Source organism: Podarcis liolepis (genome assembly GCF_965112155.1).
Source record: "Podarcis liolepis genome assembly, chromosome: 1".
Taxonomy (NCBI): domain Eukaryota; kingdom Metazoa; phylum Chordata; class Lepidosauria; order Squamata; family Lacertidae; genus Podarcis; species Podarcis liolepis.
This window is the reverse complement of record NC_139554.1, coordinates 59,777,462-59,803,717: the sequence shown is the minus strand read 5'-3', so window position 1 is coordinate 59,803,717 and position 26,256 is coordinate 59,777,462. Positions and strand designations below refer to the sequence as shown.

The following is a 26,256-nucleotide window of genomic DNA, read 5'->3' as shown; positions in this document are numbered from 1 at the left end:
GCGAGGCGAAAATTCCTAACCATCTATGCTGCTGTTTTGTGTGTGTGTTTTTAATGGAAGGCCCTTTCAAAGAAAAACACATGAGGGTGAATCACAATTCCGTTTTTACTGACTACTCATTCAGGGAAACTCCCACTGAAAATGCCAACAAAAATGTGGGTGAATAAAGGCTGAGTTATTTAACCCAATCAAGTCGGAGCTGGGAATGAGCAGGAGCTTTGCACAGGTGGTTGTAGACCATCTAACCTGTTCTATCTCTCTCCCCCATCCCCCTTCTCCCCAGAGTTCCTTGTGAGCAAAAAGCTTATTTGCACATTACGCTTCTGATGTGTGGCTCTCTAACATTCCACACACATGTGCTTAGCTGCATAATAATTACACACGTAACAAACACATCAGCAAAACTGCATGTGCTTTACTGCTACATCTTCTGGGGGCAAGGATTGGGCACAGCTCACCTGTACACAGCTGTGCAATGTGTGCAGGGTTAGACCAGTTGATGAGGAATAGCTATATAGCAACAAAGGCAGGATGCCGGGTGCTGTGGAAGGAAGATAGCTGCCAACCTCATGCAAACTCATTGTTGCTGAAAACATTACATTAGCGTAGCTGGACTTTGGTCTGACCCAATAAGCATTTTTGACCCTCTTAATATGTGACCTAAATGACTTTAATGCCAAAGGTCACCTGGCAGCTGCAGAAAGGAGTGAAAACCAATGGGGTCACTTAAAGACAATGTCCAAATAATGTTCTGGACTAGTTTTGTGATAACAATGTTTGTTTGTTTTTAAAACACACGGCACTCCCCTGTTGGCTCTCATGGGTCAATTTTTGGAACACCATGAGGCATAGTCACCCTGCTGTTATTTTTGTGACCTACTTATCCCAGGGTGAAATAGAGATCAGAGGAATTTATTCATTTGTTTCTTTCCTTATTACTTAACAGTATTTACTGGCTATCCTATATCAGACTTCTTAGGATGGGACACAAGAAATATATATATATATATATATATATATATATGCAGGTTTTGGTGTCCTCGGGTGTCTTCCCGTGTAAAAGTTGGGGTGTCTAGGCGACGTTTCGACGAGGTCTCACTCGTCATCTTCAGGCTGGTGCTTTCGGCTTCTTGTTACTGGAACAGAGCGGGATCTCAGTGTTTGAGTTCCTATAAATACTGTAGAGGGGTGTGGTGTATTGCCTCAAAAGTTCTGGGCAGAGGGGAAGTTCCCAGGCTAGTGTTCTTTTCTTCTTTTGTTCCTTAATTACTTGAGGGATATCTTGAGTGATTTCTTGAGTGATATTCTGAGTACCACTTAGGTGGGTCATTAGGTGTGGATTAGTTGCTAATTAGTTGCACTACAGATAAAATTAGCAAAATCCTCCATAAACACAATATCAAAACAGCCTTTTGCACCAACCAAAAAATAGCCAATATCCTCAGAAACCCCAAAGATAAAATCCAGTTGGAAAACCAAGGGGTCTATGAAATACCCTGCAAAGTCTGCCCAGCCACGTACATTGGACAAACAAACAGACGAATAAATGCACGTATCGCAGAACACAAGAATGCCGTCAAAAAAGAAGAAAAATCTTCCTCTCTTTTCCAACACATGAAAGAAACAGGACACGAAATTAATTTTGCAGATTCCAAATTGCTCTTTAACATGGAACATCACCACAAGAGAATAATCATGGAAGCCATCGAGATAGAGAAACACCCTCACAACATGAACAAGCGTGACGACACGTCCCGCCTGCCAGACATCTGGAAATTAGCCCTCCCCACAAAAACCGACACCAGATCCAGAGGCACACAGAACGCCACCACCAATCAACCACACCAGACCCAAACCCAGACCCTCTCCACAGATAAATTACAGACACCATCCAGTAACCAAACCATAGTGGCAACTCCGGATGCTGCACCCCCCTGCAATCCCTACACAGATCTGGCTGGCACAGGGCACAAAACCACAGCTCGCCCCTATACACGAAGCCAAGCCAAAGCACAACTAAGTGCAGTACAGCCATCTTCCCAGAAAAACTCTTCACAAATTCAAGAGGTCAAGACACGAAGGCTTTAGCAACTAATCCACACCTAATGACCCACCTAAGTGGTACTCAGAATATCACTCAAGAAATCACTCAAGATATCCCTCAAGTAATTAAGGAACAAAAGAAGAAAAGAACACTAGCCTGGGAACTTCCCCTCTGCCCAGAACTTTTGAGGCAATACACCACACCCCTCTACAGTATTTATAGGAACTCAAACACTGAGATCCCGCTCTGTTCCAGTAACAAGAAGCCGAAAGCACCAGCCTGAAGATGACGAGTGAGACCTCGTCGAAACGTCGCCTAGACACCCCAACTTTTACACGGGAAGACACCCGAGGACACCAAAACCTGCATTCCTGTACCCGTGAAAATCTACGAAAACAAATATCTCACCTCTACGGGGAGGAAACCTTCCAGCTGACAAGAACCTACGAGAAACTAGAAATCCGAAGAGCCACCATCTTATGTGATCTCTTGTTCCTACGCAACTGCCGAGACAACAACTTAATTCCCACATGCTTCCAACTTAAATTCCACTCTAAAACCCCAGCTACCGAAAGGATCCTGAAACGAACTGAACTATCCCTAATCAGAAACGAACTACATAAGAAAAGATACCTACTAAACCAAACCAACAAAGATCTGCTCACTCTTCACCTCAAACTCTGTAACAAAATCCACCCTGCACTCTGGGACAAATGCAAACAACTAGCCGTCTGGAGAGCTGAAACTGAGACCTCACATAAGACAGACACACACACCAACAAACTCCACAAACTAGAGAGACGCCAGAAGCCCAGCCACCCTCCACAACAACCCATGAAACAAACAGTACATAACATATCAGACAGGATCCTCACCTCAACTGAAACCAAAGTACTCTCCAAAGGTTTCAACTTTGCAGTTACCCCGAGACGCATCCCCACGGAAAACATCATATGCGGAGTCGAAGCTAGCCTAACCAAAATCAACCCAGATGAAGCCAATAAAATCAGACTTGAAGTCACCAACATCCTCTGCTCCAGCAAACCACCCAGAAGCAATTTACACAAAGAAGAACAGAAAGCACTCACCAACCTGAGGAAAGACAACAACATAATCATTCTCCCAGCAGACAAAGGTAATGCCACTGTTGTGATGAACACATCGGACTACCAAGCAAAACTATCAAATCTACTCCAAGACCCTACCTACCAACCTATAAAAACAGATCCCACCACCTATCTGGAAAAAACCACCAAATCCAAAATAAAAGCCTCTCCTATTAGTGAAGAAATCCAGCTAAGAATCATCCCCAGAGAAAAATCATCCAGATGCCCCAAACTCTACGGCCTCCCCAAGATACACAAAGAAGGAACACCACTCAGACCAATAGTCAGCTCCATAGGCTCACCTCTACAAAATCTCGCTAAATTTCTCGCTAAGCAACTTCAGCCCTATGCAGAATCCATCTCTTCACACGTTACAAACTCCTTCCAGTTCATAGAAACAATAAAGAAGCAAAACCTACATCCCGATGACCTACTTGTGAGCTTCGATGTTGTATCTCTCTTCACACAAGTGCCCATTAATGAAGCCTTGACAGCCATTCAAAACAAATACAATCCCCCCGAATACATCCTGGACCTGACCAACCACTGCCTAACCAACACGTACTTCATCCACAATGGACAAAGATACAAACAGATAGAAGGAGCACCTATGGGATCACCCCTCTCACCGGTCATCGCAAATCTGTACATGGAACACTTTGAAACCAATGCTTTAGACAAGTCAGAACACAAACCCAAACTTTGGCTCAGATATGTTGACGACACCTTTGTAATTTGGCCACACGGGAAAGAAAAACTAGATAGCTTCCTCACACATCTCAACAGCCTACACCCCAAAATACAATTCACTATGGAAATAGAAGCCAACAACCAGCTTCCCTTCCTTGACGTCCTAATCTACAAAAAACCTGATGGCTCCCTAGGACACACTATCTACCGGAAAAAAACACACACCAACCGCTACTTACATGCTCAATCACACCACCACCCTGCACAAATAAACTCCGTAGCCAAGACCCTCATCTCCAGAACCAAATGCCTGGCTGACAAAGACCACTTGACAACTGAGTTACAGAATCTCTCAAATGTGTTAATCGCCAATGGATACCAGCAAAACAGGGTTAAGAAGCTAATCCAAAAAGAAACACCCCCCAAAAACCAAGACACGGAAGAAAACAATGGCATGGCCCTCCTTCCTTATATCAAGGGCACTACAGATAAAATTAGCAAAATCCTCCATAAACACAATATCAAAACAGCCTTTTGCACCAACCAAAAAATAGCCAATATCCTCAGAAACCCCAAAGATAAAATCCAGTTGGAAAACCAAGGGGTCTATGAAATACCCTGCAAAGTCTGCCCAGCCACGTACATTGGACAAACAAACAGACGAATAAATGCACGTATCGCAGAACACAAGAATGCCGTCAAAAAAGAAGAAAAATCTTCCTCTCTTTTCCAACACATGAAAGAAACAGGACACGAAATTAATTTTGCAGATTCCAAATTGCTCTTTAACATGGAACATCACCACAAGAGAATAATCATGGAAGCCATCGAGATAGAGAAACACCCTCACAACATGAACAAGCGTGACGACACGTCCCGCCTGCCAGACATCTGGAAATTAGCCCTCCCCACAAAAACCGACACCAGATCCAGAGGCACACAGAACGCCACCACCAATCAACCACACCAGACCCAAACCCAGACCCTCTCCACAGATAAATTACAGACACCATCCAGTAACCAAACCATAGTGGCAACTCCGGATGCTGCACCCCCCTGCAATCCCTACACAGATCTGGCTGGCACAGGGCACAAAACCACAGCTCGCCCCTATACACGAAGCCAAGCCAAAGCACAACTAAGTGCAGTACAGCCATCTTCCCAGAAAAACTCTTCACAAATTCAAGAGGTCAAGACACGAAGGCTTTAGCAACTAATCCACACCTAATGACCCACCTAAGTGGTACTCAGAATATCACTCAAGAAATCACTCAAGATATCCCTCAAGTAATTAAGGAACAAAAGAAGAAAAGAACACTAGCCTGGGAACTTCCCCTCTGCCCAGAACTTTTGAGGCAATACACCACACCCCTCTACAGTATTTATAGGAACTCAAACACTGAGATCCCGCTCTGTTCCAGTAACAAGAAGCCGAAAGCACCAGCCTGAAGATGACGAGTGAGACCTCGTCGAAACGTCGCCTAGACACCCCAACTTTTACACGGGAAGACACCCGAGGACACCAAAACCTGCATTCCTGTACCCGTGAAAATCTACGAAAACATATATATATATATATATATATATATGTGTGTGTGTGTGTGTGTGTGTGTGTATATATATATATATACACACACACACACACACACACATACACACACACACACACAAACACACACACATATAGTGGTACCTCGGGTTAAGAACTTAATTTGTTCTGGAGGTCTGTTCTTAACCTGAAACTGTTCTTAACCTGAAGCACCACTTTAGCTAATGGGGCCTCCTGCTGCCGCCAGAGGACGATTTCTGTTCTCATCCTGAAGCAAAGTTCTTAACCTGAAGCACTATTTCTGGGGTTAGCGGAGTCTGTAACCTGAAGCGTATGTAACCCAAAGCGTATGTAACCCAAGGTACCACTATATACACACGCGCACACTAAGCCAGTGGTGTGGCATGCCATACTGGTGTAGCAGGAGGGGATGGCAAATGTGGCAGAAACATTCAAGGACAATCAAATTAACATTTAAACATTTCAGTGTAGTGTAGTGTGGTGTGGTGTGGAGTAGTGTAGTGTAAGGTAGTGTAGTACCGTGTCAAAATATTTCTTTTTATTTGCAGAATATGGATAGATATCTTTTGAAAACGAGAGCAAGAGCATCAACTAGAACAATCCTAGTTGTGATCCAGAATTGCTGTTCAAACAGCATGTTGGAGAAGACTCATATATAATTATATTTGGGGAGTAATTCGTATTCCTATGTAGCTGCAATGTTTTATAATTTCTGGATGTCTCTTGATCACATTATAAAGCAGTTTTGTTGTATGTTATAAATCAAGCACTGCTAGGAGCTGTTTCTTTTTGTTTTCCAATTTATTTCTTGTCAACAAAAAAATTGGTGTGGCACAAGCAAATTTTAAAAGTGTGGCCCAAAGAAGAAAGTTTGAGAACCACTGCACTAAGCAAACAGCAATAAAAGTATAAAGCAGCATTAAAAATAATCAAGATAAATGTGCATGCCAATGAATGGTACAGCCTCCTCCCCCTCTCCCCCAAACCCCCGCATACACATTTCAGAACTGCTGTGGCTTTTTCATTATTTAAAACAGGGTTGGGGATACTTTTCCAGCCTGCAGAGAATGTCCCCTTGCTTTCCAGGGGCTGCATGCCAGTGGTGGGTGGGCACAGAGGCAAGAGTGGGAAAAGCAATGCATGCAAGCAGATCCCACTGGATTAGGCCAATGGCCCACAAGATCCAGCATCCTTTTCTCACAGTGGTCACCCAGATGCCTATGGGAAACCCACAAGCAGGATTCAAGCACAAGAGCACTCTCCCCTCCTGTGGTTTCCAGCAACTGGCATTCAGAAGCACGACTGCCTATGATTTCTCCCAACCAGTCTCCCCCATGCTCCCTCTCTCCCATTTGCTGTGGAATGGGATTCAACTTTCTTCAGCAAGTGACTAGGGAGGATAAAGGGATTGAGGGCAAAGAAGGCCGGGAGAAACCAGGGCTGCATTGACTCTCCCTGCCAGGCAGGTGTTGAATTTTTATAATTGAAGTTTTCATAGACCACCCTTTCATATGAAATATCACAAGACGGTATACAACCTGTATGGGGTGTTAGGAGAGGGGTAGTACCTTTGGGGGACACACTTTATGTTGCTTCTGGGGTAGTTCGTCCACCTTTGGTCCCTACCCTGAACTCAGCTCTCAGCTGTGGCTCCCAAAAGCTGTCAGTATGCTACAGCGGCTACACTCCACTCTTCAACTGGCCAGCTAAACCAGGTGAGGGTAGCTGATGGGTCTCAAACCCTCAGTGAGTTAAGGACTTCCTCCTGAATGTGAAGACAGGCTCTGGTGGATTGAATGGATGAGACCAACAGTGGGTCCAACAGTCAGGAAGGCAGTTTCTGCACATGCTGTAGAGGAAAGTGAGGGGCAGATGAGGCTTGTCAACCTGAAAAGGTAGCCCATCTAGGAGAAGGAAAACTCTGGTGCTAAACCTCTGATGCTTCGCAGGTTATCTTCAGGAGGTAACCCGAAGGAGTATTTAAGGAGTAAACACTACACAAATCCAGAGTGAAGTCCCCAAGATGGTTGGATGGCACCTTGTACACCTCCTAGCAAATTGGGAACCATTGCAGCTCTTTCAGCAGCAGAGTAACATGTTGGCAGAAGCCTACTTCTGTGAGCAGGCTGGCCACTTCATTCTGTACTAGCAGCAACTTCTGGACCAAATACAAGGGATGCCCCACATAAAGTCCAGAGGTTACCAATGCATGGACCACTATGGTCAGACTATCCTAGTCCAGGAATGGTTGCAGCTGGCAGAAGCTGGTAGAAGGCATTTCTAGCAATAGATGTCACTGGGGCCTCTACTGACAAAGATGAATCAAATAGCACCCCCAAGCCATGAACCTGCTCCTTCAGAGGGAGTGCAATCCCATCCAGAACAGGCAATTGGCCTATCTTCTGGACATGCGCCCATGCCTCCATCTTTCTAGGATTCCAGCTCAATTTGCTGGCACACATCCAGTCCAACACTGCATCCAGACACTGGTCCAGGCCTCACATAGTCTTTTCTGACTCATATGTAATGGAGAAACAGAGCTGGGTTTAATGAGCATACTGATAACACTTAATGATATATTATACCTCTTCAGGCATTGGGCCCTCACACATTAAGCCAACACCTGAATATGATCTCCCAGGGGTTATAAATGATCTCTGTGATCAGGGAACTTGCGGCTTATCTTATATATTTCCATAGGGAACTATAGTAGATTGACAGGCCTGGCCTGCAACACAGAGTACACCTTTCAACTGGCAATAGAAATTCTGAAAATAGTCCTTAGTTACAGAATGACTTACATAGTTTTCCCTTTATACGGACATTGCTTTTTTATATGGCAGGTGTTATTTTATGGTATGTTTTATGAAGGGGTTGTCGTAGCATTGTTGGTGGTCTTTATACTCATCTGAAAAGCCTACAAAACCTGTTTTAGCAGGAGAAAAGTAATAAATGTGTTTACAAGGGAAAACAGTGCTTCTATCATACCATTTTCAGCTTTCCACTGTCCATCTCAAGACAACCAGCAAAAAACACCTGAAGGTTCTTGAGAGCCAAGATTTATACTTTCCGTTCATTTGACATGCCCCTGGTTTCTAATCTCAGTTTCCATGCTCACTCAGTGGGTTGCCTTGCATTAACGCTAAGTGGGTAATTTTTTAAACAGGAAATGTGTTTTTCCTCTAGTCTCCTTTGTCCACTAATCTCAGATTACAAAGCGCTCATCTCTGTTCTTCCATCTCATTCAGGCAAACCTTCCAATGTTTTCTCTCTTGCCACAGCGTGAAGCACAGCTTTGAGCTGAAAATGATTGTGAACAAAGATTTCAAAGCTTTAATAAACCTGACAAGCCAGTGTCAGATTTTGCCAGATGAAAAGAGAGGTGGTGGTGGGAACCGAGACATGTGTTAAGAGTTACTTCACTATTCCCATTTGTTCTGATACTTTTTTTAAAACATCGATTTTAAAAAAGAAAACACCATAGGGATCTACAGAATACACGATTCCAATGCAAGGCTAGTTTTTAATCCCACAGCTGTCAATTTACTGACACTTGGTTTACATAATTTTGCAGGAATTCAAGGGACTCCGTATCTGTAGGAATAAGTGTCTGGTGACATTTGTGCTAATTCTAGTGTGAAATTATAGGATGGTTTGGTGATCGTCACATAAAGGAGACAAAGTAATGATATGATAATGTAAACAGTGGAAACCGTTGCTAATGAGTGAGAATTGAAGCTAAAGTACATATTGCCCACGTGACAGCCAGTACAAAGTTTCTGCTGCTTAAGAGTGAAAGCATAGCTCTTGGGAGGGATGGAAGAACCTGAGTGATTGTTTTCTTCCTCTTGCACAACCTCAAAACTCCAAATCAATGTGGGATCACAATCAGAAAATGGGTTGGGATACAGAATAAATTAAAGCCACCCAAACAAATTAAAACCGCCCAAACAACCTAAGACAGCATCACATGACCAAAGCACAAGCATTAAGGATGAGACGAAGACAGCAAATAAAACAAGTTTAAAATTATAGAAAAATCAGCCTGCCTAGATGAATGGGTCTTAATAAAGTGGCAAAAAGAGAGTGAAGTAGGAACCAGATGGAAATCCTGGGGCACAGCATTGTCACCACTACAGAGAAGGCTCTCTCCCACATGCAAGTGAGCCTCTACAGCATGGGTAGGCAAACTAAGGCCCGGGGGACAGTCCAAGAATCAGCGTGTTTTTACGTAAGTAGAATGTGTGCTTTTATTTAAAATGCATCTCTGGGTTATTTGTGGGGCTTGGGAATTCATTCATTCCCCCCCCCCAAAAAAACAGTCCGGCTCCCCACAAGGTCTGAGGGACAGTGGACCGGCCCCCTGCTGAAAAGGTTTGCTGACCCCTGCTACAGTTTACCTCAAAGGGTGGGGGACACCCAATGCCATTAACATAGTTATCATTGGGGCTGCAAACCTGTGCTACTACTGTTGGAACCTTAGGCTTAGATTACTATAAACTCCTCCAGTAAAATGAAATCTCTCCACATAGAATGCTGGTAGGTCAGGAGGACAAAAGGCTCCAGTTTAATCTTTGCCCTGATATCTAGTTTTCTATGTGCATGGAAGACATACACACACTATTAAATACAAAATGCAGCTCCAAACTTTCTATATTTATACTCTAGCAGAGAGGCTTCACTAGACTGATGTTGCAGCCTTGTCTGTGTAACTTCTTTCAGAAACAAGCGAGATATTGTAGGCATTTTCTTCTGATTAGGCAGATTACGAACCCTCATCCCGAGGAAAAAGTCTGTTTGTTACAGGAAGACCACCCCACACAAACCCCATCCAAGGGGTCTATTTTAAATTGTCATAATGCCCCCCTGCGTTCAGTGTAACACAGCATCAAAAGTTGCAACTCTAAAAACTTCTGACACATGATCTCTCTGCTTCACTGTGGATCAGATTCTTAAAATTGCACCAGCGATTTTTGGTTGGGTCAGCTTCGTATTTAATTCCTATAATGAACAGAAGAAGAGCCTCTTCGATCAGGCCAATGGCCCCTCCTGTCCAGCATCCTGTTCTTACAGTGGCCAACCAAATGCCTGTGGGAAACCCATGGGCAAGATTCATAAGCCATATGAATCAATATTTCATGAAAAGTTAAAATTATCCCCCCCCCTAGGCTCATTTCTTGAAAGCATTGTTACGACAATGGTGAGGGCAAAACACAAGAAAACGGCCCACTTTCTGCTATCCATTGTTGTGCCAAAAATTTAGGGCTGAGTGAAAACAGTATCCTAAAATACTCAAGGTGGAAAACTTGGAAGAGAAATATTTCATCAAATATTCTTGTGGGGAAGAAAATTATCTGAAAATTTCCCAGCGCCCCCCTACCATTGGTGTTTGAAGCCACAAACACATATCTGCTTGATGTATTTTCCCTCAGACCAGCTAATTTGGAAACTTAAGCCACAGTTAAGATGAGGTGTGTACATTTGAGACAGCTCTTGCCTATGCACAGATGATAGTGCATGTGCAGACAACAGCTTCATTGAATAGGGGCTCCAGGGGTTGCAGGCAAAGGGAAGGAAATCAGACAGTACACATCAGGTGAAAGTGTCCCTTGCCCCCTCTCTGGTGTGCACAGCAACACACAAACATGACTTGAAACACACCGGGAGGAAACGACCTTGCTCTGTTTTAAGGCAGTAATACGTAGCTGAAATGAAACAACTTTGTTGTTGATACTGGTTAGTGAAGGGCGCCAGATCCTGGGGACCGAGCCCTTTCCATGCCCCAATATGTTTGGGGTGGGGGCTGGGACTTCCCAATGTCCAAAAAGCATGGAGGGGAAGCACAGTGCGGCTCCAGTGGCCAGCTCTTCCTCCTCTGCTGCAAAGGGGTTGAAGCAACCTCCTCCCACCCACCCTGGTGGCAGTGCCAGGAAAAGGAGGAACCTCTGGCCGTTGAAGCTGTGTTTGGCTCTGCCCCCAGCTCCTCCCAACATCAGGACATCATGCACATGATGGTGGCTCCCCCAATCGACCTCACAAGCTGGTGCCTCTGATGAAGGAGCCGCATACTTAGAGAGGAAGACTGAGAGGAGTATAGGATGAACTCGTTGCTTCCTTCAGTAATGATTTCAAAATATATCTCCATAGTTATGTCTGAAATTCTATGTCCTATTTGTAGGTGGTGAAATATTGCTGAATATTCTCCAGAGATGGGTGGGCTGAAACTTTCCAACACTTCAGAGGAGTCTTGAAATAGAAAAATACGCCCTCCTGAAAAATTCAGGCTAGCTATAGCTGAATATATCAGGAAGGCAATCAAGAGCAATAGTATCCTTTGAAACAGTTTCCCAGGAGGAATTCCAGAAAGCCCCCAGGAATAGAACAGATACACACCTCCTTGCAGCCAAAGGCAGCAGTCTGACCATTAACATGTGTTGCTTTTCTTCTGAACTTAATGAGAGAAAAACTATGTCTTGGGAGTCCAAATGGAAGCTAATATAAGCCACGATTCTTGCTGACCATTCAGTTACTGGAGAAAACTGCCATATACCCTTAGTCCCCTCCCCTGCCCTTCTGCTTTTGTACTTGCAAAGAGACAACATGGTCAAGTGCCTCTGTATCCCAGACTTCCCAAAGGGAATTAGTTTCACCAGACACTTGTAGTCTGCACACTCTCCTTGTCTCCCCATGTGTTTCCTTTTTATAGGATGAGAGAAGATTAAATTCCTTTTAAAAGGATCCAGCATAGCATTTCGCTGGTAGTTTAAGCTTTAATAATTAGCTTCACCTCTTACAGCAGACGTGGTACATAACTACTTTAAGTTAAGTGGTTTTGCTTACTTTATTTTATTACCAGAGTCGGTGGCTGCTGCTATTTGTCAAGGAGAAAGGACATTGTGATGGCAAATCTGCTTTCAACACTTTGGTTAATATAAGAGTAGCTTTACTTTGCTCCTCCCCCACACACCTCCACCATTACCCCAGCTGCCCCTGGTTTCTAAGCTGCCATCAATATTTGATCTATCTTGCTCCATTTTTCTGCAAATTTTTGCTGCCTAAAAATAGTCACTTTGTCATTGCCATAAAGGCATAACTGTATACTGGTCTAGTTCACATTGCAATGTCAAGTCTCCAAATCATATGCATGGAACAATACATGCAAAGGACACCTATTGTGACCACAAAGCAGAAACCTAATTAAAAAGCATTGCAGTTCTAGATCTGGACTATAAGATTAAATGAAGTGCCATGGCTAAAACATCCAAACCACAAGCAATTCACACTGCCCACACCACTAGATTGCCTCAGTGATGCTTAAAGCTATATTCCTGAACACATGTAACCTGGATGTTAGTCCCATTGAACTCAGCTGGGCTTACTCTTGGGTAGACATGCCTAGGAATGAGTTATAAGTCTTTACCAGGGCTCACCAGGTGTGAATACGCAAACTTCTTTTAGGACTCAGTTGTGTAGCATGTAAAGTAGTAATGAAAATGAGTCTATTAAGCATGAACAGAGAGCCTCTGCCATAGCATAATTAATAAGCATGCAATATGTAATCTGAGCTGTAGCACTTATCAAAAAGGAATGATACACACACCTCTCTGTAGGATTTTTTGTTTTTGTTTTTTAAAAAGCACACAGCACTAATCAACCTGGATTCCTTATGACTGATAGACTGATAGAATTAAAGCAGAAGAAATTCTTTTTGGGGGGTGTCTTCCCAATTCACTCTGAAACTAGAGCAGAAATCCAAATAGATGCTAAACTCTTGTTCATGTTGAGTCTCATTTTGGCTCATCTTCAGAAATGGCTGAATATTAAATAGCGTAAATTTTAAAACAAGCACCCTGGATTTAGCCTGGAAATAAACCAGGATCCAGTAAAAGTGCTGTTATGTCCAGAAAGCTGTATCCCTATTTCTGTCTCTGTCAGTAATGTAGCTGCTGCATTCTGTGCTACCTCCACTTTTGAAATGTCTGTCAAAGAAAGCCTGGCATATTGTACACTGCAGAAAGACAACTGGGATGTAACCTGAGCATAAATGACTGTGGCCAGGCTGGTGAAAGTTGCTTCATGCTGCTAAAGTTCCTAGGTTCGTTCTCAAAAGAATGGATTCTAGTAGTCCCCAGACTCCAAAATGGATTCTTTTAGGGAAGTAAAATCCTTTCCTGACAAGCAAAACACACCTCCCAGCACAGACAGACCATTTATCAACCACATCTTCAACTTAGCAGGTTTTAGTTTCATTTGTCCTCATCATGTCCATTAACAACTCTTGCTTTGCCTGAATTACATGAAAAGGAGAAAGACAGTTGAGTGTCATCAGAATCTACAGCCTAAGTGACATCACTCAGCAGTTTGCCATAGGTTCTGAGAAGCATGGAGAACAGAGTAGGGCCCATTGGCATTGCCATGGATCGCACTGCCATGGATCAGGACAGCTGTGTTCCAACACCACTTTCTGGAAACAGCTGTCCAAGCAGGAGCAGAACTAATGGAGCAAAGTGCGCGCAGTTCTCCCTTTGAAAAGCCACTCTGAAATGATACCATGGCTGATGGCACTGAAAACTGGTGGGAGTTCCGAGAGAATTAGCAGGGTGACACTCAGTAAGAGCTGTTTGACAGTGGAACAGTCTCCCTCGGGAGGCTAGGGACTCTCCTTCTTTGGAGATTTTTAAGCAGAGGTTGGATGGCCATCTGTCATGGATGCTTTAGCTGCGATTCCTGCATTTCAGGGGGTTGGACTAAAGGGCCCTTGGGGTCCCTCCCAACTCTACAATTCTATGATTTTATAATTCTACGATTCCTCCTGTCCTTCTCCTGGCATATGCCATCCATCTAGTACAAGCAAAGCAGTTCCTGTGCCAAAACCAAGTCAAAAACCAATATGAAATGGATTTATATCAAGGAAACCAATGTTATGTCCTCCTGATGTTGTTGGACTACAGCTCCTATAATCCCTGACCATGAGCCATGGTGCCTGGGGCTGATGGAGTACAGCAACACCTGCAGAGCACTGTATTGGCTATCCCTGATTTAAACAGTGTCACCCAAGAGTACATACAGCTATATGCTTAAGCTGATTGCCAAAAAGGGGTATAACTATTGCAATGGGCCAATAGTTGGAATGATCCAAGGCAAGCTTTTTTTCAGAAGCAATCTCATGACTGCTGTTTTCAAGCAGTGGAAGAGCCACTTACTTAGCACTACTACAGGATGTGGGATTTGCAAAGGTCAAGCCAAGCATGTTCAAAATAGGAAGCTGCCTTATGCCAAGTTGGGTCTATCCAGCTTGTTATTGTCAATATAGACTAGAAGCAGCTCCCCAGGGTCTCAGGCAGGGGGCTTTCCCAGCCCCACCTTGAGACATCAGATATTGAACCTGGGATCTTTTGCAGGCAAGGAAGCTGCCCAAGCACCGAGGTTCATCCCTTTCCCAAACTGTACACAAACTGCATTCATTTTTCTCAATGGAGTCAGAACATTCGCAGAAACCATAATGAAGTTATTGCTGGTACCTCTGTTTTGTGTGCACTGCTGGTTATCTGAGACAAGCCATTCCCAGAACCGTGTGGAGAGCAATCAGTGAGGCTGGTGACAGCTTGTTTTAGGCACAAGATGCTCTTTAATAGGAAGTTATTAAACAGAAACAGCTGTGTTGATTTCAGCTCCATTCAAAACACAAGGAAGGGAAAACAATCAAAGTCTGACTAATAAAAAGCACACAATGTACGGAGACATGTGAGGGTGTTTTTTTATATATAAAAGAAAACCACCACCCCCATTTTACAATTAGGAGTAGATTGACCTTTTACCTACATTCTGGTACATCTGGAAAAGATCCACTGCCTTGTCTTCCTGGAAGCCAACCCAGAATGGTCCTGCCAGCTGGCTTGAGAGTGGTGCCCATCTGCACTTGTCCAGAATCCCTGTCAGACCTCCAGGCCTTTTACTAGCATACGGCGTTAGTCTCCTAGTGGGTAAAATGAGGTAAATCTGGAGGGCAATTTCTGATATTTCACTCATTTCTTGCTTGGAGGGGGTTTTGTAATCATGCTGCCAATGAGTTATCCAGGACTGTGTACCAGGTTCTTGATGCCCTCTCATTCTCACAGCTTCTAATGAGATATTTCAGAATGATTTCTATTTCTTCAGCAGATGGCAAACCAAGGCTGAAAGATAGGGCCTGGCACAATGCCACTCAGCAACTCTGGCTAAGATTTTATTTGAGCAGAAGTCTCCTCAACTATCTACTGGCACTGTGAGAAACATCCTGCAAGGATCCTGAGGCTTGCATATCTCCTCTTCCCTCCAAGCTTTCCTCATTAGAGGCAAACTATAGTTTGCCACTTTGTCTGTGTTTGTCCTGAAAACCAGGACTATAAATAACCGTCTGATCCTGCTTTCTTTGCTTAGTTTGTGGTGAAAGTGCAAAGTATAGTTTGCTGGTTTGGATGTGATGGCAAGCTATGGACCTATTCAGGTCAGGTATTATTAAATTCTACTTGTGAAGGGGATGTACCATTCCTGAACTTCAAGGGTTGAGTGAGAAGGTCTGAATGTGGCTGCAGTCTTCTCTGTGACTGGGAATCTTGAAGGGCTTCTTAAATATCTTGAACCAGGAAGTGATAAGTGGGTTGCGGGGGACACACAAAACTTCTTAAAGCTTCATTTTCTTAGAACAGAGGTGAGAAATCTCAGCCTGGGGGCCAAATGTGGCCCTCCAAGTCTGTCTATCCAGTTCTCTGAATGACCCCCAGGCTAGACTCCAAGTGCTTGTGCCTGGCTGGAATATGTCCTGGAACTGGATAATGCTTCTTGTTTGCAGGGATGAAGGTTAGAGAGGGGTGTGAGAGTACGAACAGAAAATAGCATACTCTACAAAGGTACAATTAACATTCCTTGCTCTACTCACATTTGCCCCTGGTTCTGCCCACCACTGGCATGTGGCTCTCAGAGCAGAATTCAGCCCTCAGACTGCAAAAGGTTCTACCCCGCTGTCTGTTGCATCTGTACCAAACCAGTGGTACCTATACTACACATGGCCTGGATAAAGAGAAATAGAAATGACATTCCCAAGGTTGAGGAGACTAAAATATTGCTCAGCACCTGGCCACTTATCCAGCAGGGTATTCTTGAGATGAAATAGGTTACTAGCAAAATACTAGTAACCCTTGGTGATGAATTGTCCTTAAGGAAACAGTGGCACTGACACTCCAAATGGCTTGCAAAGTTCCTTCAGTAAACCATACTACCTACTATACAGAATACTGTATACCCTGCAGAGTGGCATGGGGGGGGGAAGAGTGTGGTATTTCACTATTTTTTTATTTTTTTAAAAAAGCAAGCATTCATTTCTAAAGGGGAGCAAACTTAGCCATTAATATAACCTGCATCATGGACCATAGTGTTGCCAAGCACCACACTTACAGGCTTAGTTTACATTGTATTTAGCATCTTACATGAATTTGCCCATTGCTGAATTTTCTGGAAAACCTAATAATAATAATAATAATAATAATAATAATAATAATAATAATAATATATTTATACCCCACCCAGCCACTCTGGGCGGCTCCCAACAGAATATTAAAAACACGATACAACATCAAACATTGAAAACTTCCCTAAACAGGGAACGTTTAGAAAACATTTAGAAAACACTGGAGACCCCAAGCGACTATGATAATGAGCCAAGCGCTTGAGCCCTGGAAACCCTCAGGATAAGGTCAACTCTGACAGATTAAAGTTGTGAAAATGTAGCTTCTGCTTCTACTACCAGAGATCTCGCTGAGATGGGGGACTGAGGCTGAAGTGCAGTGCTTTGCCGAATGCTACTCAGGAAGACAGTGGCATACGCACCATCATTCTCCATCATTCTTTTTCTGGATTTTCTCAGCTTGGTTTGGTGCTTCAGAGAAGACCTGATTGCAATGGTCAAGTTCATGCCCATGAAGTTCAGCAAGGTGGTGCTTGAGTGCTTATCTAATCTCAGTTTGGGAGGGAGTTGGGCTCGGGCTCATAGAGTGAATGCAGGATTCAGACAGGACTGCCACCTTTCATCTCCCACCTTCCATGGACCAGACAGGCCTGGAGAGATCCATTTGGTTCCCATGCCTGAGACTCTATCCTGGATTTAGGGTAAGTGAAAACAGCTTCCCAAAACCCTCTACCTTAGATGCAGGAAGTGAAATTGGAAAGGGTATTTTGTCAAATATTCTTAGAGGGGAAGGCAGCTGGGGACAAAAGAGCAGAGGAGAAATTGTCAGAAAATTGCATTCTGAGAAATTTCAGCTCCATTAATGTTGAGGTGCACCATGAACAGGAGCAACATAGATGGTAATGTTTGTCCCCACACACACACATTGATGACTGCACATAAAGGGTTTTTGGAAGATAATGAAGGAGTTTTGGCTTCTTTCTATCCATATAAGAATGGATGCTTATTTTTCACTATGTAGTCAATTATAACATTATCACATGACCATTTTAATCTTCTTGTGTTAATTCTCCCCACAAGCTCATCAGCAGATAAGCAGTTCATCTGACTACACCTTTAGTTTATACTGAAAAGTTATCTCTCACAAGCGAGTGATAAAAATGTTTCCGATTGACAAACTGCCTACCTCGAACACAGCGCAGGAAGAAACAGGTTTTCTTATTCATAGTTTTATACAGTTAAGAGTGAAATGGTAAATGTGTAGAGCTGTACGTTTGCCTTCGTCGCATTTGTATTCCCTTTAAAACAGAGTTATGGCTAAGAAACCGAGAGCAGCAATAAAGGGGAAAATGTTGGAGGCAACGCACGGGGCACAGCCATCACAATGTCACTTCAGCTTTCTCTTTCACTGTGCTGAGCAAGCCTTTTCAAATCAAAAGAGTAATTAACATTCTGTAGAAAAATCAGAGCACTGGCAAATACCAAAGCTTTAACCTTGCATTGCATCAATGTGAAAACAGGACTTTAAGCCCACTTGCTGTTCTACTGTATTGGGAGCTGAGGGAGCGAATTTTGTGTGGCATCTACAAAACCACGTTGCAAACTCTGGTGGAGTCCTGAAAAGCACATCCTGAAGGCAAGGGTATTGACAATGGAACTTTTGCACCAGCAAAATACTTTCTGGCCACACTAACTAAACCTACTTATACTTCAGGGAAATCTACCAGCCCAGACTTTCTTTGTTCCCTTTCGGATGCTCATCTCGTCTTGATGGATGCAACAACAGTCAGATCCTGTTAGGTCAAGAAGGTACTTAATCTCTGGAAAAGGAACTCTACCTCAGCTTTGTTGTCATTTGTTCTGAGCCAGACTCTGGGGTGACCATGGAAATCTGGGACTTAGATATGAAGAGGTGATCTTTCTTGAAAAGCTGGATTAACTGGAACAGGGTGTACAGTAGACCAAGCCTTGCAGCTCAAAGTTCCTCACTGATCTGAGAGGGCTTAGACATCTAATCATCTTCACAGAATGTTTTGGGGTTTGGAGAGTGAGTATGAAGCAGTACTGTACATGGAAGATAGCACACAACAGCATGTGATTCCTGGTGGCACAACCACTACCTGAGAAGTACAACTAAGAAGTGAAGTTTTGGGGGAAGCCAGATTAAGAGCTGTTTTGATATGCCCTTGCATTGCATAGCTAGGTTTTATCTTGTACTAAGTACTGTAATGTGAGTTCTGGTTATGTTACTGACAAGGATCCTTCTGCGTCATTCAAATCACAGCCCTTTCTCCCTTGCATTCACTGTTAAATATTGGCCAGGGAGGGGCTGTTCAGGGACAAGAGATACAAACATCTGAGCAAACACAGAATATTTCCTCCTGTCTTTCTCTCCAGCATGTGTCTGCTATTGCTTCTCTTTGCAGTCTTGCATGGGAGTCACCAGCCCATCAGGGTGCACACACACACACACACACACACACACACACACACACACAGGCATAGCCAGGGGGCAAGGAGGGGCAGCTGCCCCCACCAAATCAAGTAAATCAATACAAAATATTTAACTGAGTTTAGCTTGCCCCCCCTCCCAATAAATCATTTCAGTTTTAAAAATTCAAAGACAGCTAAGAACCTGTTTTAGCTGTTTTACTAATTTATTGTTTGGTTAACATCTTGTAGAAGAATGCTGGGCATGCTCAATATATTTTAAATGGGAACAGGGATAGGTAGATAGACAGGTATGGAAACAGAAAGTGGAGTTGACCAGAGAGTTGTTGCTAAACTAGTTTATGGAACAAAAAGTAGCAGCATGAGGGCATTTCAGTGTACGGGCCATAGCATCATGCACTTAAAGCAAGTAAGTATAAACGCTTCCTGGGGTTAGCGTTTGTTATTAGCCCAAACAAAGACAGAAAAATATGCCTCGCCCTGCATCTACCTTTTATAGTAACTGGTAGTTTCCTCCTACAAGAACCTGCTTGTCCTGCCCCACCCCCACTCCCCCTCCCAAAAAATCTCAGGTTGACAAAGGATATTCATCTAGCTAGGCAGTTTATCAAAGCAGCAAAAGCACTAAGCCTTTCTTTTAACAGCTGTCAAATCAACGTCCTAGAATGTAGTTCCAGATCACTGAAGGCTTTTTCTTTTTTCTTTTTTAAGGGACAAATATCAACATAGTTAAAGGCTTGAGCTCATTTTCTTCAAACTGACACTAATCCCCCCATGCCATGCTGACCTGCGTGGCCAGTAAGGAGGGAATCCCCTTACTTAAGGATGTCTGGCAGGCAAGGAAGGGTCAGAGGGATGTCACACTTCTCTGGTCATGCCCTGTGCAGTAATTTTCATCTTCATGAGCTCAAGATGATACAAACAACAAAGTTGTTCAAGCTGCTTCAAGGGCTCTGGAGCTAATCCTCAGTATAGCATCCTAAAAATAACCCCACTATAGCTTTAGGAATGGTGGCATTTCAAAAATTAATTATGTGTGTTTCTGCAAAGAAGAGCTATGTTTTCTAAGCATTTTCTAGTTTTAACCCGGATTTTGTTTTATTCGTCACACAAAAGCTGGGATATACAGCAGGCCTTGGACCTTTGAGGCTAGGCTAAACGCTTCTTCCTCTCATGCCAGTTTTCAGCATGAACACATATTGTAACATGGGCAGCATTTAAATAGCATAGTATGGGAAAAGGTTTGTTTGTTTGTTTTATTACCGTATTTTTTGCCCCATAGGGCGCACCGCCCCATAGGACGCACCTAGGTTTTTTTTGGGGGGGGGGAATAAAGGAAAAAAAATATTTTCCCCCAGGCGCGGGGCTGGCGTGGGGGAAGCCCGAGCTTCCCCCAATCCCAGCCCCGAGAACAGCCTGCTATCCGCAAGCCAAGGGAGGCCAGCGGTAAGTCGCACCGCTCTCCCCAGTCTTCGGAATGCAGGCAGCTCTGCGCAGCCATTGGGAGGCGCATTTATCCAGGGGTGCAGCTATTCAGAGGGCCATTTCCCTACAGAGTAAGAAACACAAAGGATGCCCCTATTCTACTCATAAAGCTACAATTCACAGAATTTCCTGGGAAGAGCAATTGTTTGTTAAACCACTATGGGAACTGTAGGTCTGTGGGGAGAGCTCTTAACTCTCAAAACTTTATCAAACTTCAGTTCCCAGGATTCTTTGGGGGAAGCTAGGACTGTTTAAAGTGATTTGATATTCCTTTAAATGTACAATGCAAATGGGGGCAGAATCTAAGGCCACCCGATCCTAGTGAGCTACTGTGCTCCAAAACTGAGTCCCAGGTATTGCTGTTGATTTTCAAATAGCACATGGGTCATGAAGACTGCACGCTATTTTGGTCTGCCAACAGATTATTCAAATGCAGCCACCTTATGCCAAGTCAGAACACTCATCTATCTCACTTAGTGTTGTCTACAACAGAGATTGGTGTCAAATCTGCAGGGTTTCAGGCAGGAGTTTTTCCAAATCTCTGCCTGGATCTTCTGGGATCTTCTGCTTGAAAAGCATGTTCTCTATCACCAAACTACAGTCCCTTCCTATATACTAAGGGAAGCCAGGGATATTCTATGCAGCTTTTGTCATATCAGATTCTGCATGGTGTGCTCTCACTTGAAAGCATTCTGGAGTAAAAAAATAACAACAATACTGGAACCAAATAAAGTAATATTTGTATATGATCACCACAAATCTGTGTATCAGCAAAGAGGCTTGTGCTTTGCTCCTGATAAATCCTCAGAGCTGGTATATAAACAAAGGCAACTGGATACCCCCAAAGGCTGCTATGCAAAACAAGGTGGTGGCAGTTATGCAAACAACCCTATTAATATATCTAATCCACACAAACACAGAGCAGGAAAAAGGGGGTGGAGAACTGAAGCCTGCCAAGTGGAAAGAGACCGAAGTCATTAGGGAGAAAAAATATGGCCCAGCTTCTGAGAGGGTGCTATAGCCAATAAAAAGTAAAAACAAATGTATAAAAGCTATATAAAACAGCTTTAACAGCTGCCTCTTTTCATGTGGAAATATGCCTTGATGGGGTGCTTTGTGTTTAAAGGAGTCACAGGCAAACAGGGGGTGGGGGTGGGGGAATGAAAAAAACCGAGAAAACATCATAAAAGTAGCACTTGTGAGGCCACGGAAAACAAATGGAAATTGTTGTTTGTTTTTCCTTTAACCCCTTTGTATTTTCAGTCCCTGCCTCAAAAAACAGGGCAATAGGAAAGGTCAAGTTTGAAATGTCATCAGGCAATCCACCCAGTCGCCTGCTTCAAAACAAGGTTTAATGAATATATGCTCTCCCTCCCTCTCCCTCTTCTCTCTCAACACACCAACAGGTATCAGTCAAACTGAGGACAGCCCTTTCAAATGATGTCTGAAGCTGCATGTGTCATAGAGCTGTGTGCATGAGCAGATAACTGAAGGAAACAAAAAAAAAATTAATCTGGGACTATAATGAGCAAGAAGGCAAATGTGGCAGCAAAGGGCAATGGCTGATTAGTGAAAAACCAGCCCCGGGAAACAAGGATTACACCAGGTGTCAAAGCTATCTTTCCTGCTAGCAGAAGCTAAGTAACAGAACAATGAGCACAGGAAAGCCAGCTCCAGGAAGGCCCATATTAAGCATTGCAGAGTATCCCAGAAAGGCATTCTGCTTTGATTTCCAACATGATGTAGAGTTTGTGATGCTTTATGTTCTCAAGGGTACAAACAAGACTCCATAGCGTTTGATTAAAATGTAACCAAGAGAGCTCCGAGACCCAACCTGATGAGCAACTTAATACAAACCTAGTTTGGGGACTGCAACACCTCCCAAAGCAAGTGTGATAAGAGTACAGGCTTCATAAAGTTGCCACTGCAAAACAGTCATTCCACTGTGGGCAGAGAGACACTAGCAAGAGGGACCACTTGAGGGAAAGTGTTGTATACTATAAATACACAAAAAGAAGATTAGAGGCAATTATTTAGGACGCCAGTCAGCTTCCCCTGTCAATACATGAACAGATAAAATGGGCATCAAGAGTTCAGAGCCGGTAGTGAATATGATCACTGCAGGAATAATGCTTTGTTCTTGCACTACACCTTTCATCAATGGATCTCAAAAGAGTTTTTACAGCATTAAGGCTGCAGTCCTATGCACTGAGAGTGCCTGGGAGCAAACACCACTGAATACAGTGAGAGTTTCTTCTGAGTAAACATAAACGGGATCATTTAGTAAGTGATTGAAAACAAAAACCTAAGCACACCTTTCTGGCGTGTGTATCAGAAGTGAGGTTACAGGGAACCAGACAGAGGGCCTTCTCGGTAGTGGCACCCGCCCTATGGAACGCACTCCCACCAGATGTCAGGGAAATAAGCAGCTATCCTATTTTTAAAAGACATCTGTTCCCTGTTTAGGGAAGTTTTTAATATTTAATGCTGTATTGTTTTTAACACTCGATTGGGAGCTGCCCAGAGTGGCTGGGAAAACTCAGCCAGATGGATGGGGTATAAATAATAAATTATTATTATTATTATTATATAATGCATCCTAAAACTTCACAAAACCACAGAATCATGCAATGGAATAGTTTTAATTCAATGGAATACATGCAACTGTGTTCGTCTGATTTCTATCTTGCACATTTGTCTTCTGTTGTTGCTTCAAAGAGCTCAGGGTATACTGGGTATTTTGTAACTGCTATTGGCTACAACCAATTACAATATGGCTGAATGAATAAAATATCAGGTGTTTTAATCATATACTCACAACAACTTTCTGAGGTAGGTAAGGCTGAGAGAAAGTGACTGCCGAAGGTCACCAGTGAGTTTCACAACTACAGTAGCTTATTGTTGAACTGAAGTGTCCCAGGCCAAGTCTGATACTAGGTATTCTATGCAACACTGTTTCACAGTGACATGCACTGGTCTATATAGTATCTGTCAGCATTGAATAGATAACATGCAATGTTGCATAGTATTTGACAGCTCTAGTATGGACAACTATTTCAATTATTGGGGACATTTCTATGTGTATATGGATTGCCCATCACCCTACTTGGTCCACACATATCCAGCATCATTGTTACATATGCAAGTACATCTAACTATGTACAGTTCTGCTTCATAGCCTAGGGCAAGCAACTCTGAGCAAATTTTGTCCGATTGAATCAGGAGCTCTTGACAGAATGTTCTTCTAATTATTTAACCAAACTCCAGCATATGAACAATTGAGTTCCCCAACCTGAGAGCATCAGAAAAGCTGACAGCACAGAATTCATATGAGGATAATGTATAACTGGAAAAGAAGTGACAATGGACTTGTGAGGCAAAGGGACTTCAGTAAGTTAAGTCTCCATTAAATGCTTACATCTCAGGCTGGCTCTTAAATATCCTACAACAAGTGTAGAAACGAAAGACTAATATCTGTAAGTTCCTAGAAACAGCTGAGTGCCAAGCATGGGGTTACCACATCAGCTGTAAGTGCTATAAATTAAGAATGAAAATTCAAAGGCTCTAACACAGCCATTTCCTAATCACTGTTATTATACTCCAGACAGGATATTTTCAGTTGACGAGAGGATTTTATTATCAAAATGCTGGGTGTGTGTAGTGTTATATATATTGAATGTGTAATTGTAAAGACCTTTCACTTCAAAGCATAATTAAAAAAAATACCCCAAGCTCTCATCACTGTATGAAACAAAGCAGTCCCTCAGTTTTACAGGGACAAAGGAGAAAAGTTCAAAGGATTTATATGTTTTGTCAGAGATGTACTGAAACATCTGCGTTGGAGTTGGGGTTCAGAGTAAGCGTGCCTTGAAACCCCACCCAGGACTCCTAACACTCCTCCTCAAATATTTGTGTTGAGCAGCAGTAGTAGTTAAGCCTTAAAAGGTTCCAGCCACTTTAGCATTTAATAATTATTATTTCTATATGCACTATGATTTTTGTTCTGGGGCAGTCAGCTATTTCAAAGTAATGCCAATAAATATACCTGGATTCTTCCAGCTGGTCATGTTTTGAGGGAGGAGAGAGAGGTGCTTTGACAAGGATCCACCATATTTGATTCTCATTCTTAACTTTAGCATGGAAAGGGTCAATGCTAGGCAAGCACTCCTCCAGATCATCTTAGAAAGCACACAGTTCTCCAGAGCTTTCTCAGAATATCGCCAGAACAAACATGGGCACTGGCCAAACATTCCCCAAGAAAACAAGGGAAAAATAAACATGGATGGGATGACTCTACCCTACCACCAACCTATCCATGAACATCCAACTTCATCCCATACTTCTGTCAGCTATTATCAAGAAGGCCTCGTTGCCTCTCCCTCCTCCAGTACCTGGTGTGCTGTTATACAGACACTGGAGGGGGATTTGCTCTCTGTTCCTCTTCACAGATGGAGGAGCAGCAACTCAGTAGGCAGGTGACAAAGAAGGAACTTTGGGGACCATTTGGGTAAGAGAAAGAGAGTTGATAAGAATGGAAAGGGCTGATTCCATCCTCCACCCCAGCCCCGGCTTGCTAAAAGCACACCCATTCTAGTGAACATGCATTTGTCCCCACAATAACTCAACACATAGGGAAGCATGATATATTTTGAATGCAGGAACAAAAGTCTGTGTGACGTAAGCAATGTAAATCAGCATGGCTCTTGCTAACTCCAGTTATCTAATTCCAGGAACTTATTCCTGGGATACATAAAGAATAGATAAAAGTGCCCCAAAAATGTTCAGTGCATTTGCCACACTCTGTGTCATCACTCATCAAGGATTAAGGGAAAGTCTTCTAGACTGGTGTATGTTGTTTCCAGACAGATGACCCCAAAAGATCTCTGTCTCTCGCTCGCTCCCTTTTAAAGTACTGAATGCTAAGAGTAGCTTCAAATGATACTTTGCTATATAGTAGGGATGGGGAACTGTGGTTCTCCAGATGTTCTTGATCCATAGTTACTACCACCCCTGACTATTGGCTAAGCTGTCTGGGATTGGTGGGAGTAGTTGGAGGACAGCAACATCTGGAGGGCTACAGTTTCCTCGTACCTGCTGTATAGAAATTGGTTGAACAGTTCCCCATGCTTCCTGTTCTTCCAATACAACAGAGCCTTTGCTTCTCCCATACCTGTGAGAGTGCCTGAGGATTTCCTTGGGATATGCAAGACTATATTTCAGATGTACATTGTTGTGGAGGAACAGAAAGTGTGGGGAAATTGCCATGCAAGAATGAGTGCACAGTGCGTTTGAAGTAAGGTGTTGAAATGGACCTCATAGATCTCAACAGATGTCACCTGGAAATCATGAATCTCAATACTGTGGAGATCCAGTAGGAGCCAAATTTTAAGCTGTTCTAACTGAAGGGCATCAGAGGAGCAAGAAACTTAAAATAAAGACCTGACTCTGGCTGCCAGGCAGGACAGAA

General features: G+C 43.2%; 1 protein-coding gene across 2 annotated transcripts in view; it reads right to left on the bottom strand.

Annotated features, from left to right (window-relative positions):
- Positions 1 to 26,256, bottom strand: part of NAV2 (neuron navigator 2) — a 537,366-nt gene that overhangs the window by 268,379 nt on the left and 242,731 nt on the right. The window lies entirely within an intron of this gene.